This window comes from Bubalus bubalis, chromosome 4 (genome assembly GCF_019923935.1).
Source record: "Bubalus bubalis isolate 160015118507 breed Murrah chromosome 4, NDDB_SH_1, whole genome shotgun sequence".
NCBI classification, from domain to species: Eukaryota; Metazoa; Chordata; class Mammalia; order Artiodactyla; family Bovidae; genus Bubalus; species Bubalus bubalis.
In genome coordinates, this window is record NC_059160.1 from 142,365,667 (window position 1) to 142,383,409 (window position 17,743).

General features: G+C 37.9%; 1 protein-coding gene and 1 long non-coding RNA gene across 9 annotated transcripts in view; both read right to left on the reverse strand.

Moving 5' to 3' along the window:
* LOC123333434 overlaps window positions 1–13,444 on the reverse strand; it is a 37,354-nt gene extending 23,910 nt beyond the window's left edge. Inside the window, exon 1 of the long non-coding RNA XR_006550811.2 lies at window positions 11,974–13,444. This is a non-coding gene — a long non-coding RNA (uncharacterized LOC123333434). The remainder of the gene's footprint in view (window positions 1–11,973) is intronic.
* The window catches only part of CTNNA3 (catenin alpha 3), a 1,922,732-nt gene that overhangs the window by 949,207 nt on the left and 955,782 nt on the right, over window positions 1–17,743 (reverse strand). The gene's annotated exons all lie outside the window — the stretch shown is intronic.

The following is a 17,743-nucleotide window of genomic DNA, read 5'->3' on the forward strand; positions in this document are numbered from 1 at the left end:
TCAGAGAGATGAGGAAAAGGTGAATTATAAAATATTTAAAGACCAATGGAGATGGATTTCAGCCAGAGGTTTTTTCAGATAATGGAGTTAACAGATAAGGACTTCAAAATATCTATGATTAGTACTTGAATGAAAATGAGTAGTAAATGAACAAAATGTATGAAAATATAGAGTTTTCCACAGAAAATTTGAATCTACAATGTATCATATAGACATTTTAGGAATGAAAAATACAATATCTGAAGTTAAAAACTCATTATACAGGATTAATAGCAGAATGGACATGGAAGAAGATGGAATTAGTAAATCTGAAGAAAAGTCTATACAAATAGCCAAACTGAAGCATGGAAGTGGAGGAAGCAAACCACAGGGATGAACTTAAGAGAAAGTGTGAACATGGTCTGAAAGTCTAACATTCATTTAATAGAAGTCCCAAACCAAGAGTATAAAGAGAAAGAGACTGAGGCAATATTTTAAAAAATAATGGTTGATAATTTTACAAATCTGAAGAAAGGAAAAAAAAAAAAACCCATAGTTTTTGGAGAAGGCAATGGCACCCCACTCCAGTACTCTTGCCTGGAAAATCCCATGGATGGAGGAGCCTGGAAGGCTGAAGTCCATGGGGTCGCTGAGGGTCGGTCATGACTGAGCAACTTCACTTTCACTTTTCACTTTCATGCATGGAGAAGGAAATGGCAACCCACTCCAGTGTTCTTGCCTGGAGAATCCCAGGGAGGGAGCTTGGTGGGCTTCTGTCTATGGGGTCATATAGAGTCGGACACGACTGAAGCAACTTAACAATCTTAGTGAACCTCAAACAATAAATTTAAGGAAAAGGGAACTAGGCACATCACAGTATAATTTGCATCTAGTGATTTGCATCACTAAAGTTCAAGTTTTAGACAGTGAGGTGGGGGGGTGATGGGATGAATTGAGAGATTGAGATTGACATATATATAATATTGATAATAATTATAAAATAGCTAACTAATGAGAATGTACTGTATAACACAGGGAACTCTACTCAGTGCTCTGTGGTGACCTAAATGGAAAGGAAATCCAAGAAAGGGGGGATATAGGTAGGTATATATATAGCTGATTCACTCTGCTGTACAGCAGAACATTGTAAAGCAACAATACTCCAATAAATTTTTTTTTTTTTAATAAAGGCAACCAGAGGAGGATTTCCTAGTGGTCCAGTGGTTAAGATTATGTGCTTTCACTGCTGTGGCCCAAGGTTCTATCCCTGGTCAGAGAATTAAGATCCCACATGCAACAGCCAAAAGAAAAAAAGTGTTTAAAAAAGTTAAATATATAAAAGCAACCAGAGATAAAGGCTCACTACATTTAGGGAAACAAAATACGAATGTTGCTTGCCTTTCCAATGGAACCCATGGAAGCTGATGGACAAGTATATGACACCATAAAGCTTCCCAGGTGGCTCAGATGAGAATGAATTTGCTTGTACTGCAGCTTGTAATGCAGGAGACTCGGGTTCAATCCCTGGGTTGGGAAGAATGCCTGGAGAAGGGAAAGACAAGCCACTCCAGTATTCTTGCCTAGAGAATTCCATGGACAGAGGAGCTTGGCTGGCTACAGTCCGTGGGGTTGCAAACAGTCAGACAGGACTGAGCAAATAACACTGTCACTTTCCAACTGCTAAAAAAAAAATCCTATGCATCAAGAACTTAATAGCCTTTAAGAATAAGCTTAAAGACATTCTAAGATAAACAAAAGCTAAGAGAATATTACTAGATGTCTCACTATAGAAAATACTAAACAAAGGTCTTTAAGTAAAATTGAATCTTCAGTATTATGAGTGGCACAGAGTACAATATTGGTAGAAAACATTCATATAAATAACTCTGAAATAAAAAGGTATTTAGGAGAATTAGATTTATGAATGTGAAGAGATAAGTAATAACTTAGTCCATGTATTGTGCTTATATATTCCTCTTTAATGTATACACAATAGTGATAAATGTTTTAAAAATATGCTAAATTACTCAAAAGGGCTCTTTCAATTAAATATAACATCAAAAGCATAAGTAATATATGAAGCCTTTATCATAACTTATTTGGCAGTATTTGTTGTCTTTTTTAGTGTATGTAGGTTGATGTTTCTTACTATCCATTGAATTATAGGTTTGATAAAATGGAGCAATACTTCAAAAAGTAAAACTGAAGAATTGAAAGAGAAATCTAAGAACAATGCTTTGCATAAAAAAAACAGTAAGACAAATATTTGAGATATTTAGCTATCAGAAAATGGAAATAAAGACTAAAGCAACAAATGGGATAAATCAAATAAGGCAATTTTCCAAAGTTCCAAATAAATTTTTAAGTCTTTGTTAAAATTTCTGGAAAAATATAATACAATTTTGTCATGAAAACATAAACAATCATCAAGAAACTACAACTATACAAAAATTGAATGAATGAAGATAATTTTAAGTTATCTCCAATAAATTTTCTATGATTTAACTTATTCCTTTACAGATTTACACATTAACTCTTACACATTCTATGCTATATAATCCTTAAGTTCTGAATTTCTTTAAGAATATAAAAAGTTTGGAAAATTTTAAAATCCTATAACATTATACATAATTATGTCTATGTAATTTTAAAATTTCAATAAAGCAGATTGCATTATGAAAAAAAAATGACCAAACTGACTTAAGATCATCTGAATAGGCTAATTAGTGAAGTAGCCAAAATATTTTGAAATAATTTCAAATAGACTTTAAGCTCTGAAGGTTTAATGGATGAGTTCTTTTATTAAACTTTTAAAGCATAACTTTTTAAAAACTCTCATATATTACAAATTTCTGCAGAACAAAGAAAAATGGTGAAGATTCTCAATGCATTTTACTTGCTAGTATATGCTTAAGACAATGTGAAGAGTCGATTCATTGGAAAAGACCTTGATACTGAGAAAGATTGAGGGCAGGAGGAAAATGGAGTGACAGAGGATGAGATGGTTGGATGGTATCATCAACTCAATGGATATGAGTTTGAGCAACTCCAGGAGATAGTGAAGGATAGGGAAGCCTAGCGTGCTGCAGTCTATGGGGTCGCAGGGTTGGACATGCCTTAGTGACTTAACAACAATAAAATAAAGTTAAGAAAATTTGAAAAAGTAGATCTCATCTGTGAAAAAAGATGTAAAATATTCCTAAATAAAATATAATAATGTTTCACACATTCAAAAGAATTAAGACTGAGATGGCTCCACTAGTGAATTCTACCAAAAATTTTAAGTCATACTAATCTTATACAGTACAGAATCTTTCAAACATACAGAATGAATATTCTCCAACTCATTTATGATGTCAACACAACACTAACACCAAACCACACAAACCAATTTCCATCAAAATTATGCATGCAAAAAATTTTAGCAAACTGTTAGCAAATCATATTTACTACTATAAAAAAAGGGATAATACACCTGAGCCAAGTAAACTTTATCTCAAGAATGTAAGATTTAATATTAAGAAGTTACTATCATTCATTATATTAACATAATAAAGGGGAAAATTATATGATCATATAAATGTAAGCAAAAAAATGTATTAGGGAAAATTCAACTACCATTTTTTTATATAAAAAAAAATCTCTCAGCCAATTATAAACATAAGTAAACGCCAAAAATAAATCTAGAGCTAATACCAAGTGTTGTTTTCTTCTAGGTTTGTAGTTAGGACAACAATGTCCATTCCTTACACCTCTATCCAACATTAATTATGCTGGAGGTCTTAGTCAATGCAATGAGGCAGGGAGAATACTAAAAACTACAGCAAACATAAAGGAAGAAGAAAGACTACCTTAGTCGTTCAACACGATTCACAGACAATGTGATTGTGGACACAGAAAAATCAAAGAAATCTATTATTGAAATATTAGGACTTGTAAGCTTAGGCAGATCATAGACTGTGTTGGAGAAGACTCTTGAGCGTCCGTTGGACTGCAAGGAGATCCAACCAGTCCATTCTGAAGGAGATCAGCCCTGGGATTTCTTTGGAAGGAATGATGCTAAAGCTGAAACTCCAGTACTTTGGCCACCTCATGCGAAGAGTTGACTCATTGGAAAAGACTCTGATGCTGGAAGGGATCGGGGGCAGGAGGAGAAGGGGACGTCAGAGGACGAGATGGCTGGATGGCATCACCGACTCGATGGACGTGAGTCTGAGTGAACTCCGGGAGTTGGTGATGGACAGGGAGGACTGGCGTGCTGAGATTCATGGGGTCGCAAAGAGTCAGACACGACTGAGTGACTGAACTGAACTGAAGCTTAGGCAGATCAAAGACTGTAAGATCAATGTTAGAGATCAATTATATATGTATACACAGCAATGAATTAGTGGAAAATCAAATTTAAAAACAACACCATTTGAAGTCACATTAAAAATCATAAAAAGTTACAAGGATAAATTTAAACAAAAAATGTACAAAACTCTACACTGAAAACTAATGAAACATTTCTGAAACAAAGAAGTCCTACATCGATAGCTATGATATAGATATTGGGAAAGCAAATATTGTTACTGTCAAATCTGTCTGTAGATTCAATACTATCTCAATCAATATCTTAGCAGGATTTCATTGTAGAAAATAGAAAATGGATTCTAAAATTTATGGAAATACAAAGAATATAGAAAACATAAAACAATCTCAAAAGAAGAACAATATAGGATTAATAACAGGACTGGATTTTAAAACTTCCTATAAAGCTATAGTTATTAAGAAAATGCACAAAAGTATAGATATGTAAATCAATGAAACAGAAAAAAGAGTTCAGAAATAGATCCACATTTAGATGGTTTGTGTGTGTGTGTGTGTGTGTGTATATATATATATTTTTTTTTTTTAAACAAAGCCTCCAGAGTAATTAATGGGGGGAAAATATCTTCAATAATTGGTGCTGGAACCATATTTTTTAAATGAACCTCAATTCCTTTCTTACACCATAAGTAAAAAGTTATTTGAAACAGTTCATAAATGCAAAATGCAGAAGCGAAAAGCTTCTTGAAGAAAGCATATTTTCAATATTAGACAAGGCAAAAATTTCTTGGACATAATAAAGCAATGACAAACTAAAGTGTTCATAAAAAGACACTTAAAAATATGAGTAGACATGCCACAAATTGGAATATTCATAATACATACATCTCACAATGGACTTGTATGATGAATATTTAACTCCAACAAGAGGTCAAATAAAAAACACTGATAATGGACAAAACATTTTGAACACTTCACAAAATCAGACACACAAATAGCCAATAAACATAGGAAAATTACCTATTTTTTTTTTTGTTTACCAATGCCAAATATCATTATAGAACTGAATGCTATTTAAACCTCCACTAATATGACTCCAGTGTTCTTGCCTGGAGAATCCCAGGGACGGGGGAGCCTGGTAGGCTGCCGTCTATGGGGTCGCACAGAGTCGGACACAACTGAAGTGACGCAACAGCAATATGACTAAAATTTTAAAAACTGGCCACATCAAATGTTGGCAATGATGTGAAACAACTTGAAACTCTTAAATGCAGGTAAAAGTGTAAAATGATACCACATTTTGTGAAAAACATTTGGCAACATCTTATAAAATTAAATATATATCTATGACCAGATAATTCTACTAAGCATGTATTTAAGAAAATTTAAAATATAGGTCAAGAAAAAGAACTGAACAAACCCAAACCAGAAACTACTCAACAGTTCATCAGTATGAGAATGGATAAATTTTAGTATATTAGTTCAAAGGAGCACTACTCAATACTAAAATGCTCAAACTACTGGCAAAGGCATCAACACGGAGGAACTGAAAAAATATTTTGCTGAGTGAAACAAGATTTCCACAGTTCACCTATATGAAACTCTAAATTGGATAAAATGGTATGGTAAAAGAAATCAGCTTGCAGGTGTGCAACACACAGGGTGTGACTTGAAGGGGGCCCAAATGAACAATTACATGTTGTATTTTGTATCTCTATTTTATATCCTGTTAGGAGTGTGAGTTACACCAGTGCTTGTATTTTTCAAAACACATTATATTTAAATGTGTTAAATTACTACATTCAATTTAAATATACATTTTAAAAAATATAAATGTGTTGCTATCATTTGTGTATTCTTACAATACATAATTTGCTTTTGTTTTTTTTCATGCAGGGAGATTATTAGTTCATTTTGGTTTAGTTCTGGTTTTCACTTGTCTCTTTTCCTGCCTCTCAATTTCATATCTTACAACCATCAAACACATATTTGCACCTGAATTCTGTTTGAAATGTCCTTTCCCTCCTTCACCTACAGAACTTTCACTTATAAAATTTAGGACTGAAGTGGTGTTGGAGAAGACTCTTGAGAGTCCCTTGGACTGCAAGGAGATCCAACCAGTCCATTCTGAAGGAGATCAGCCCTGGGATTTCTTTGGAAGGAATGATGCTAAAGCTGAAACTCCAGTACTTTGGCCACCTCAAGCGAAGAGTTGACTCATTGGAAAAGACTCTGATGCTGGGAGGGATTGGGGACAGGAGGAGAAGGGGATGACAGAGGATGAGATGGCTGGATGGCATCACTGACTCGATGGACGTGAGTCTGAGTGAACTCCGGGAGTTGGTGATGGACAGGGAGGCCTGGCGTGCTATGATTCATGGGGTTGCAAAGAGTCGGACACAACTGAGCGACTGAACTGAATTGAACTGAACTGAGTTCACTTCCTCTCCAAAGGGAATTCCTTTCCTCTTTCATGTAGGAAAGACTATGGAGAGGAAGCTAGTATCTTTAGAAAGCTAAATGATACCTTTCACTTCTGTTCAATTGTGCACTTCACATCAACTTTTATCACCATACAGTGATACTGAACATTTCAATAATTCATTACACATCACTTTCACTGCATATGGAGCTTCCAAAATGGCACTAGTGGTAAAGAACCCACTTGCCAATGCAGGAGACTAAGAGACGCAGGTTCAATCCCTGGATCAGGAAGGTGCCCTGGAGGAAGGCATGGCAATCCACTCCAGCATTCTTACCTGGAGAATCCCATGGACAGAGGAGCCTAGTGAACTGCAGTCTATAGGGTCACACAGATTCGGACAAGACTGAAGTGACTTAGCTGGCACTACCACTTTACTACATGTGGTCCTCAAAGGTGAAACTGAGCAGGACCTTCTGGCTCTCCTGGTGACAAAGACTTTTTGTCCCTATTTATTGTTTGTAGGGAATAGACTTCAGCCTCCATGACCTTCCTTGAGTTCCAAAGGGCAGATGTGAATAGTTGTTAATCAGAGAAAGGAGGGGATTCAGAGACAAGGGAGTGTTGGGAGCCGGTGTGAGGACCTCCACCCATGGCAAAGGTCATGAGGAAGGAGGCTCAACATACGCAAAGGCAGGATCGAGCCTCAGGGGTCCCCCTGGAAATTCTCGAGCATCTACCCCCATAACCAGAGCCTGCCTACTTTACTACTTTGTGCTCTCACCTACACCTCTGACTTTACGGGGGGCTGTCCCCCACAACCACTTTTGGAGAAGGAGTTAACTTAGAGCTCCAGTTAATAATAATTCCTGGGCATGATAGGAGTGTTTCAATCTATAAACTCCTCTGAAGGTTCTCTAGCCTGCCTGACAGGCTTGTCCGGCCACATGTGATTGCTCACAGCCTCCCAACCGTGAGAGGCACAAGATGCTTTAAACCTTCTAAAAACAGGTTCTTTAGAGAAGTCAGAAAACTATTAGTATAGTATAGCAGGCTGATTAGAAATTGTATTGGTGAAGGGTTTTTCATTTGTTGAGCCAATGTTTATTGCTAAGTCTCCACATCCTCTGCCCTTACACACATTAATGAATATATAGAAGAAATAAGTATTAACCTTTGATATTGATCACGTTAGACCTTAGGCTAAGTAAATTCTTTCCTTAATTAAAACCCACTACACCCTCACCCTATAGGAATGTAACTTTATCTGGTACCTTCAGAAGGTGGCGTCTGTTTTAAGAATAATCACCCCTGGAGAAATAAGTGTTGACTGACCGCTGTCACAAGGAGAGGGTCATAAATTGTCAGCAGGCCCCCTGGCCAGAAGATGATGTAACACCCCTAAGACCTCTGTATACATCTGTACGAAGCACCTGACTTTAATAAAAGTCAGGACTGCTGACCCCACGTGACTTTTGTAGAACACCTCAGTGTATAAAAACAGACCCTGGAAAATAAAGAATTGGGATCAGTTCCTCGAAATACTGGTCTCCCCATGTCGCTCTCTCTCTCACTCAGGCTGAGTCTCCATCTGGAGCGCGGAACCCGCCATGCTTACTAATTATGCCTGGGCTTCTAAGATCCGACCGGGGAGGCCTCAGTGTCTCCTCTCCTTCGGGAGAACGGAAGGACGCCTGCGGCCTATGTAAGTGGTGCAAGCATCTTGTCTTGAAGTTTTATTGGTCTCCCGCGTAAACCAAGCTACTCAGCCTCTTTTCTCCACTGAATTTTCCTACTGAGCTATCCTCATTCTATTACTCTTTATATCTCTAATTAATATTTAATTAAAGCCAGGGTATCCAGTGAACTCGCAGAAGCTGTCTCCCCTTCGAATACCCTGGATCAGCCAGGGCTGGACCTTGGCAAGGGAGGAGGAGCCAAGAAATAATACCGAGGTCTTAGGACAGGGTCCAGGTTCAACCTCAAAGGATTTGCTTAAGAGTATCTTCAAGCTCTTCATAGAACTAAAACCCTGAACAAATGGAAGGTACTACTTAGCACTCTTCTTTCCAAAGACCACCTGAGTCCAGATTAAAGGAACACCAGCAGCTCACTAGGAGGAGATCACAGGGGTCAGATTAAAGGAGTAGAGGAACTGCACATACCCTGATGTTAACAGCACCCACCTTTGAACCACTGCTATAAAACTCCTTACCAAATCTTCAGGGGTTAGAACAAATGGCTTTTTGAGGGGCATGAATCCTCTGTGGCCAAAGTATTAGAGTTTCAGCTTCAACATCAGTCCTTCCAATGAATATTCAGGACTGATTTGCATTAGGATGGACTGGTTTGATCTTCCTACTGTCCGACAGACTCTCAAGAGGTTTCTCCAACACCACAGTTCAAAAGCATCAGTTCTTTGGTGCTCAGCTTTCTATATAGCCCAACTCTCACATTTATACCTGACTATTGGAAAAACCATAGCTTTGACTAGACAGACCTTTGTAGGAAAAGTGATGTCTTTGCTTTTTAATAAGCTGTCTAGGTTGGTCATAACTTTTCTTCCAAGGAGCAAGTGTCTTTTAATTTCATGGCTGAAGTCACCATCTGCAGTGATTTTGGAGCTAAAGAAAATAAAGGCTGTCACTGTTTCCACTGTTTCCCCATCTATTTGCCATGAAGTGATGGGACCAGATGCCATTATCTTCGTTTTCTGAATTTGAATTCTAGTTTTCTGAATGTTCAGTTTTAAGCCAGCTTTTTCACTCTCCTCTTTCACTTTCCTCAAGAGGCTCTTTAGTTCTTCCTTAGTACATCCTAAAGGAAATCAGTCCTAAATATTCACTGTAAGGACTGATGCTGAACCTGAAACTCCAATACTTTGGCCACCTGATGTGAAGAGCTGACTCATTTGAAAAGACCCTGATGCTGGGAAAGATTGAAGGCAGGAGAAGAAGGGGATGACAGAGGATGAGATGGTTGGATGGCATCACCAACATCACATGACATGAGTTTGAGTAAACTCTGGGAGTTGGTGATGGACAGGGAGGCCTGGTGTGCTATAGTCCATGGGATCTCAAAGAATCGGACATGACTGAGCAACTGAATTGAACTGAATCCTCTGTGAGGGCTTCTCTGATAGCTCATTTGGTAAAGAATCCACCTGCAATGCAGGAGACCCTGTTTTGATTCCTGGGTCAGGAAGATCTGCTGGAGAAGGGATAGGCTACCCACTCCAGTATTCTTGGGCTTCCCTTGTGGTTCAGCTGGTATAGAATCCACCTGAAATATGGGAGACCTGGGTTCGATCCCTGGGTTTGGAAGATCCTCTGGAGATATGGACCTAACAGAAGCAGAAGATATTAAGAAGAGGTGGCAAGTATACACAGAAGAACTATACAGCAAGATCCTAATGATCCAGATAACCACGATGGTGTGATCACTCACCTAGAGCCAGACTTCCTGGAATGTGAAGTCGAGTGAGCATTAAAAAGCATCACTGTGAACAAAGCTAGTGGAGGTGATGGAATTCCAGTTGAGCTATTTCAAATCCTAAAAAATGATGCTGTGAAAGTGCTGTACTAAATATGCCAGCAAATTTGGAAAACTCAGCAGTGGCCACAGGACTGGAAAAGGTCAGTTTTCATTCCAATCTCAAAGAAAGACAATGTCAAAGAATATTCAAACTACTGCACAATTGCACTCATCTCATACACTAGCAAAGTAACGCTCAAAATTCTCCAAGCCAGGCTTCAACAGTATGTGAACCGTGAACTTTCAGATATTCAAGCTGGATTTAGAAAAGCCAGAGGAACCAGAGATCAGACTGCCAACATCCATTGGATCATCGAAAAAGCAAGAGAGTTCCAGAAAAACATCTACTTCTGCTTGACTGACTATGTCAAAGCCTTTGACTGTGTGGATCACAACAAACTGTGGAAAATTCTTCAAGAGATGGGAATACCAGACCACCTGAGCTGGCTCTGAGAAACCTATATGCAGGTCAAGAAGAAACAGTTAAAACTGGGCATGGAACAACAGACTGGGTCCAAATAGGGAAAGGAGTACGTCAAGGCTGTATATCATCACCCTGCTTATTTAACTTATATGCAGACTACATCATGTGAAATGCAGGGCTAGAAGAAGCACAAGCTGGAATCAAGATTGCTGGGAGAAATATCAACAACCTCAAATATGCAGATGACATCACCCTTATGGCAGAAAGCAAAGAAGAACTAAAGAGTCTCTTGATGAAAATGAAAGAGGAGAGTGAAAATGTTGGCTTACAATTCAACATTCAAAAAACTAAGATCATGGCATCCAGTCCCATAACTTCTTGGCAAATAGATGGGGAAACAACGGAAACAGTGACAGACTTTATTTTCTTGGGCTCCAAAATCACTGCAGATGGTGACTGCAGCCATGAAATTAAGACACTTGCTCCTTGAAAGTAAAATCTATGACAAACTTAGCATATTAAAAAGCAAAGACATTACTCTGCCAACAAAGGTCCATCCAGTCAAAGATATGTTTTTTCCAGTGGTCATGTTTGGATGTGAGAGTTAGACTATCAAGAATACTGAGTGCCACAGAATTTATTTATGCTTTGGAAATGTGGTGTTGGAGAAGACTCTTGTGAGTCCTTTGAACTGCAGAAGTCAAATCAGTCAATCCTAAAGGAAATCAGTCCTGAATATTCATTGGAAGGACTGATGCTGAAGCTGAAAATCCAGTACTTTGGCCACCTGATGTGAAAAGCAGACTCACTGGAAAAGACCCTGATACCAGGAAAGACTGAAGGAAGGAGGAGAAGGGGACAATAGAGGATGAGATGCTTGGATGGCATCACCAACTCGATGGACATGAGTTTGAACAAGCTCTGGGAGTTCATCATGGACAGGGAAGCCTGGCATGCTGCAGCCCATGGGATCACAGAGTCGGACACCACTGAGCAACTGAACTGAACTGAACCCTCTGTGTCCCCCTTCACTTAGCAAAACAATGACATTATTCTCTTTCACTTCACCCAAAATTCCTTCTTTGAATGTCAATTCAACACTGGTGCAGAGGCTGAGTTTTTAGCATCAAAGGTAGGGGTTATACCTATAGCAGGGAAGCCTGGCATACTGCAGTCCATGGGGTTGCAGAGAATCAGACATGACTGAGCAACTGAATAAAAACATACCTATAGCACCTCTTATATAGTAGCAATAGTAATATGAACCTTTTATTGAAAAGATACTTTAACAAGCTTTCATAAATACCTTATTTAATTTTCAGCATAATTCTCACTTCAAGATAATCACACTGAGGTACAGAGGAGATGTGCTGGTACTCAATATTCACTGTGTTAGCATAGTGAGTGATAAGCTTTCAAATAAGATCTCTCTGACTCCAAAATCCATGCTGTTAATCACAAGTAGGGTTAACTACCTTCCATATTTCCTATGAAAAAAAATAGACAATAAACATGATTGCATTGAACTGACAAAAAAATTGTATCTTTTTTATGACACTGATAAATAAAAGACAATCAAAGATGCCAGAATTTTTTTTTTAAGATCAAGAATGTGTATGTGTTGCTTTTCTTTCTCATTTGTTGATACTGACATCTGTGGATATTTTCAGGCAAAGGTGTGTTCTTTGGTCTCCTCTAGGCATCTGATTCAATTTTTTCTTAACTACTGCCTGCTGCAATTAGCTGTGTATGTACATGAAAAATGTTTTTTATCTTAGATATATCAATATTTTCAAGGTTCATCCAAAGAAAAAGAACACACTACAAGCTCTGAAACTAGCATCCAGGATATCAAAACCCTGTTCGATAACCCAGAAACCTCCTTGTTTCATCTTTCAATCAGATTCGTTCTGTGGGGCTTCTTTTCTTTGCTTGTTTGTTTTGTGTGTTAAGTCATTGAGCTTTGTGACTTTGGCCCTGGTATGTTCAGCTGCTGTTACTCCTCATTAATGGATGCCAGCATCATTTCTACAAACTCTCATCTGGGTCCTCACTAAGTGTCACTTCTGGCAGCACTCTGCCCCCTGCTCTCCATTTGTCCTGCACCCCACATATTCCATAGCTGTGCCTTATATGTCCATTAATAAACTTTATTTTCTTTTGTGCAATCTCCCAATAAGTTTAATTAGAGGATTACTCATTTCATATATGGAGAAGGAAATGGCAACCCACTCCAGTGTTCTTGCCTGGAGAATCCCAGGAATGGGGGAGCCTGGTGGGCTGTCATCTATGGGGTCGCATAGAGTCAGACATAACTGAATTGACTTAGCATTTCATATATTTAAAGGGAGATAAGCTTCCAAAGGGGCAGCAAATATATTAATATTTTTTAAACTTCTATAACACCTATATTTTGCTCCTCAGTTATTTTCAAGCCTAAACCTGCTCTATAGTAGTCATGAAAACAAAATTTTCAAAGATTATATAGATTTAGAAATATGCGAGATTCAGTTCGTGTGCAAAATTGAGTTATCATAGCAGACCTGTCGCTACCATCTCTAAAAAGGTCTATTTGCAAGATTGACGTTTGGCTGGAATCTAAGAACTTGAATGGTAAACAGTATCCCAAGAATGATATTGTTTTCCCTAATGAATAAAACCTAAAGGAAACCAGGAATGATGCTAAAGCTGAAACTCCAGTACTTTGGCCACCTCATGCGAAGAGTTGACTCATTGGAAAAGACTGATGCTGGGAGGGATTGGCAGAAGGAGGAGAAGGGGACGACAGAGGATGAGATGGCTGGATGGCATCACTGACTCGATGGACGTGAGTCTCAGTGAACTCCGGGAGTTGGTGATGGACAGGGAGGCCTGGCGTGCTGCGATTCATGGGGTCGCAAAGAGTCAGACACGATTGAGTGATCTGATCTGATCTGAAAGGAAACCGATCCTGTATATTCATTGAGAGAACTGATACTGAAGCTGAATTGGCCTCCTGACGCAAAGAGCTGACTCAATGGGAAAGACCCTGATTGATGCTGGGACAGATTAAGGGCAAGAGGAGAAGGGGGTGACAGGCGATGAGATGATTGGATGACACCACTGGCTGAATGGACATGAATTTGAAAAAACTCCAGGAGAATAGTGAAGGACAGGGAAGCCTGGCATGCTACAGTCCATGGGGTTGCAAAGAGTCGGACACAACTTAGAGACTGAACAATAAATACAGTTCACTGCACGTAAGTGTTATTCAAACAATATGGTTTGTACTGAAGATCTGCTTTTTTTTTTTTTTTTTCCCTTGGGAGTCTGGAATTTTGGCACATGTTAAATAAAGGCAGGACTACATGGCTAGCTCCCAGTAAAAACTGTGGACTTCTAGATTTAGCCATGCTTCCCTGCTAGACATTTCATACATGTCTTCACATTTGTTGCTGAAAAAAAATTAGACATGTTCTGTGTGACTCCTGGAGAAGGCAATGGCACCCCACTCCAGTACTCTTGCCTGGAAAATCCCATGGACGAAAGAGCCTGGTAGGCTGCAGTCCATGGGGACGTGAAGAGTTGGACACGACAGAGCGACTTCACTTTCACTTTTCCCTTTCATGCATTGGAGAAGGAAATGGCAACCCACTCCAGTGTTCTTGCCTGGAGAATCCCAGGGACGGGGGAGCCTGGTGTGCTGCCGTCTATGGGGTCGCACAGAGTCGGACAGGACTGAAGTGACTTAGCAGCAGCAGCAGCAGCAGTGTGACTCCACTGGGAGAAGACTTCTGGAAGCTTAAGCCTCATTTCAAACTCTATCCATTTCATTTTCTTTCCTCCTTTGCTGATTTTGCTATGTATTTTTTCAGTGTAATAAATCTTCGTCTGTGAGTACAACTATATCCTGAGTCCTATCAGTCCACTTGGAAAATTATCACCCCTGGTGGTCTTGAGGATCCCTGACAGAGTTAGACTTCAACTTTATTTTTTAAAAGAAAAAGAATAGACCATTTAAAATCTCCTTTCAAGACTAAATTTAATTATTTTAATGGATTTTTTACTCTCTGTCTCTAGATTCCTTTTTTTGTTTTAAATAATATACTCTTCAACTGTATCCTTGGTAATTCAAATACATAATAATGGTAATTTAAGGAGAAATAAAACATAAGATGATCAGAGATACTTATTTTTATCAGAAAATTCAAGCCACCATTTTCGATTATTCATCTGTAACTCAAATTGCCAAGAGGAAACCAGATAACAGTTGGAAAATACTAGTTGATGTTCTAAAGAGTTTGTTCATTGAAAATGACCATCATTCTCGGCAGGAGGTAATGTTGTGAAGCACTTTTAATATCTATTTTCCAAGAAAAGAAATGTACATTTATGTGTTGGTACCAAGAGCAGAGAGAAAGAATGAAATGTTATCAGTATAGTGGGAACAAGAAGAAAATTATTTACTGAGTGGTGTTGAATGCCAAATTTGTTTTTTCAGTTTTCCTACTTACTGTTCATTTTCTAATTTGAATGGATTAGGTGACGCTCCTCACTTTATACCATTCACAAGGGTAATTTGGACTATTTCTAAGCAATAAAGTAGAGAATTAGGAAAATTTAGGTCATTCTGATATAGTAACATGAAATGATCAATGATGAGCTATCAAATAAATAGATATTTGGTTATATGAGTGCTTTTGGAAAACAGGGAACTAAAAAAGAAGGAAAAATCTTAGAGCATTAAATGAAATTTGAACATAGCATAAATAATAGTTCCTAAAAACACAGCATTTATGGTGTGCCACACATTGTTTTACATATTAACTCATTTACTCTTTGCAACAACCTTTATATATAATTGATAGTATTATCAACAACATTTAGCAGATGTTCAGAGAGTTAATAAGAGTCACTGAATTTAACACATGGAGTATTTGAGTACAAGAATTGGAATTCAAAGCCAGGTCACACAATTCAGATTCCAAGCTGCTAATCACTGAATTATGCTATAAACAAGACAAGATGTATTATACAAAGATTTCTCAAAATAGTCACAAAAATTTTGGCTCACTTACCAGATTTATAGATTTATAAGGAACTAAAACTGGGTAGAGGGACTAAAACTAAACTACTCTAACTTTTCCCACAGAACAGTCTTCTTTCCACCCTCAGACAATCCCAAGGAAAGGCTAAAGCTTTCCCAAAACCACATTCTCCCATGTATCGTTCAAATATTTTGCAAGTATTTTGAATGGTCATAACTACTTAGGGTATATGGATAAATATGTCATGAAACAGAGGTGTCTATGTTGATATGGAAGAGAAGTACCTGGAAAAAATACAGGCTACAATGAAAGGTACTAAAAATAACAAATCCTAAATAGTGCAGATGTAAAAGGTTAAAATGAAGGAAAACAAAGATAATTTTCATAAATATTTCAAAGCTATTTTCAAGCCTCAGAAATCTTAGGTTGCCCATTCCCATCAGTGATAGAGGCCAAAAGTTTGCTCATGTACTTGGAAGACTCACATCCACCTCAATGGAATGATTAGACCAGTGTCCATTAGCCCCAAACTCTTTCTCTCAGTATGAGTGTAGTTTCTACATCTGTTTTCTCAAAAAAAAAAAAAAAAAAACAAAAAAAACAAAAACAAAAAACGTGTAAAGAGCAAGCCATGCAGTAGGCAGTTATTTTCTTTCTGGGCCTAAGTATTTTACTTTGAGAGCTGAATTAGAAAGAAGTTTCAGCTTTCGTATGCTCTGATATGTTCTCTTGCATTTGTTAATAAGAGCTATATAACCTCTCATATCCATTTTGGCTTAAGCTATCAAGAAACTCATTTTTAGAAGCTTCCTTTAGTCTAGGCTTTCTGTGAGTATTATCTCATCACTCTCGCTTGCTTGGTTCTGGCTTCAGTATGCTTAATTTAGTTATTTTATTGTAGTCCTTGCTCTCATGATAAGCCATCACAAATTCTCTTTTGAAGTATATTAAACATAATAAGTTTATGAAATGCACTGCCTAAATTAAGGCTGAAAAAGATATGTCTCATCAGCAAAATGTAAAAGAATAGATGCAGAGGTTTGTTAGCAAGTTCAGTGTGGTTAAATAGTGTGCTGTGACTGCTAACAAGCCCAGTGTACCTAGACTACATTCAAAGGCACAGTATCTACTGTAACAAGGGATGTGTCCCTAGTGAAATATTCAGCACACTGCAGACAAGCCAGAAAACACATTTCATAAATTGGGTACTTCCCATTCTTTAACTCATATATGGTATACTGCATTCAAAGAGTAAAATCATGTTTTTTAAAATATATGTCTGACCACATCAAGCTTTGGCAACTAGGTGACTATTTATGTGAATAGAAAATGAACAATCTGTCAAATGTTTGGCAGTTACTTAAAAAGTTTAAACATATCTATCATGTAACTCAGCCATTTCACTCAAATATTTTTCCAATAAATATGAAACATATATCTACAAAAGGATTTGTACATGAATGTTCATAACAGCTTTATTTTGTAATAACCAAACATTGGAAACAAGCCAAACATCAGTCAAAAGATGAATGAATAAATAAAATTATGATCTATATTCAGCAATAAAAATGAATAAATTTTGATGCATGTAAAAATATGAATGAATTTATAAAGCTTTATGCTACCTGATGAAAGCCTGACCAAATTAAAATTATTATCTGATTCCATTTGTATATATCTAGAAAATGCAAACTAACCTATAGTGAACAGGGTTAAAAAAGAAGAGAATTACAAAGTGTCAGGAGGAAACTTGTGGGTTTTAGAAATGTTTGTTGTTCCATTTTAACGATGGTTTGGGGGTGTATGCACATACCACTGCTTCCATGCTGCTGCTGCTGCTGCTAAGTCACTTCAGTCGTGTCCGACTCTGTGCGACACCATAGACGGCAGCCCATCAGGCTCCCCGACCCTGGGATTCTCCAGGCAAGAATTCTGGAGTGGGTTGCCATTTCCTCCTCCAATGCATGAAAGTGAAAAGAGAAAGTGAAGTCGCTCAGTCGTGTCTGACTTGTAGCGACCCCGTGGACTGCAGCCCATCAGGCTCTTCTG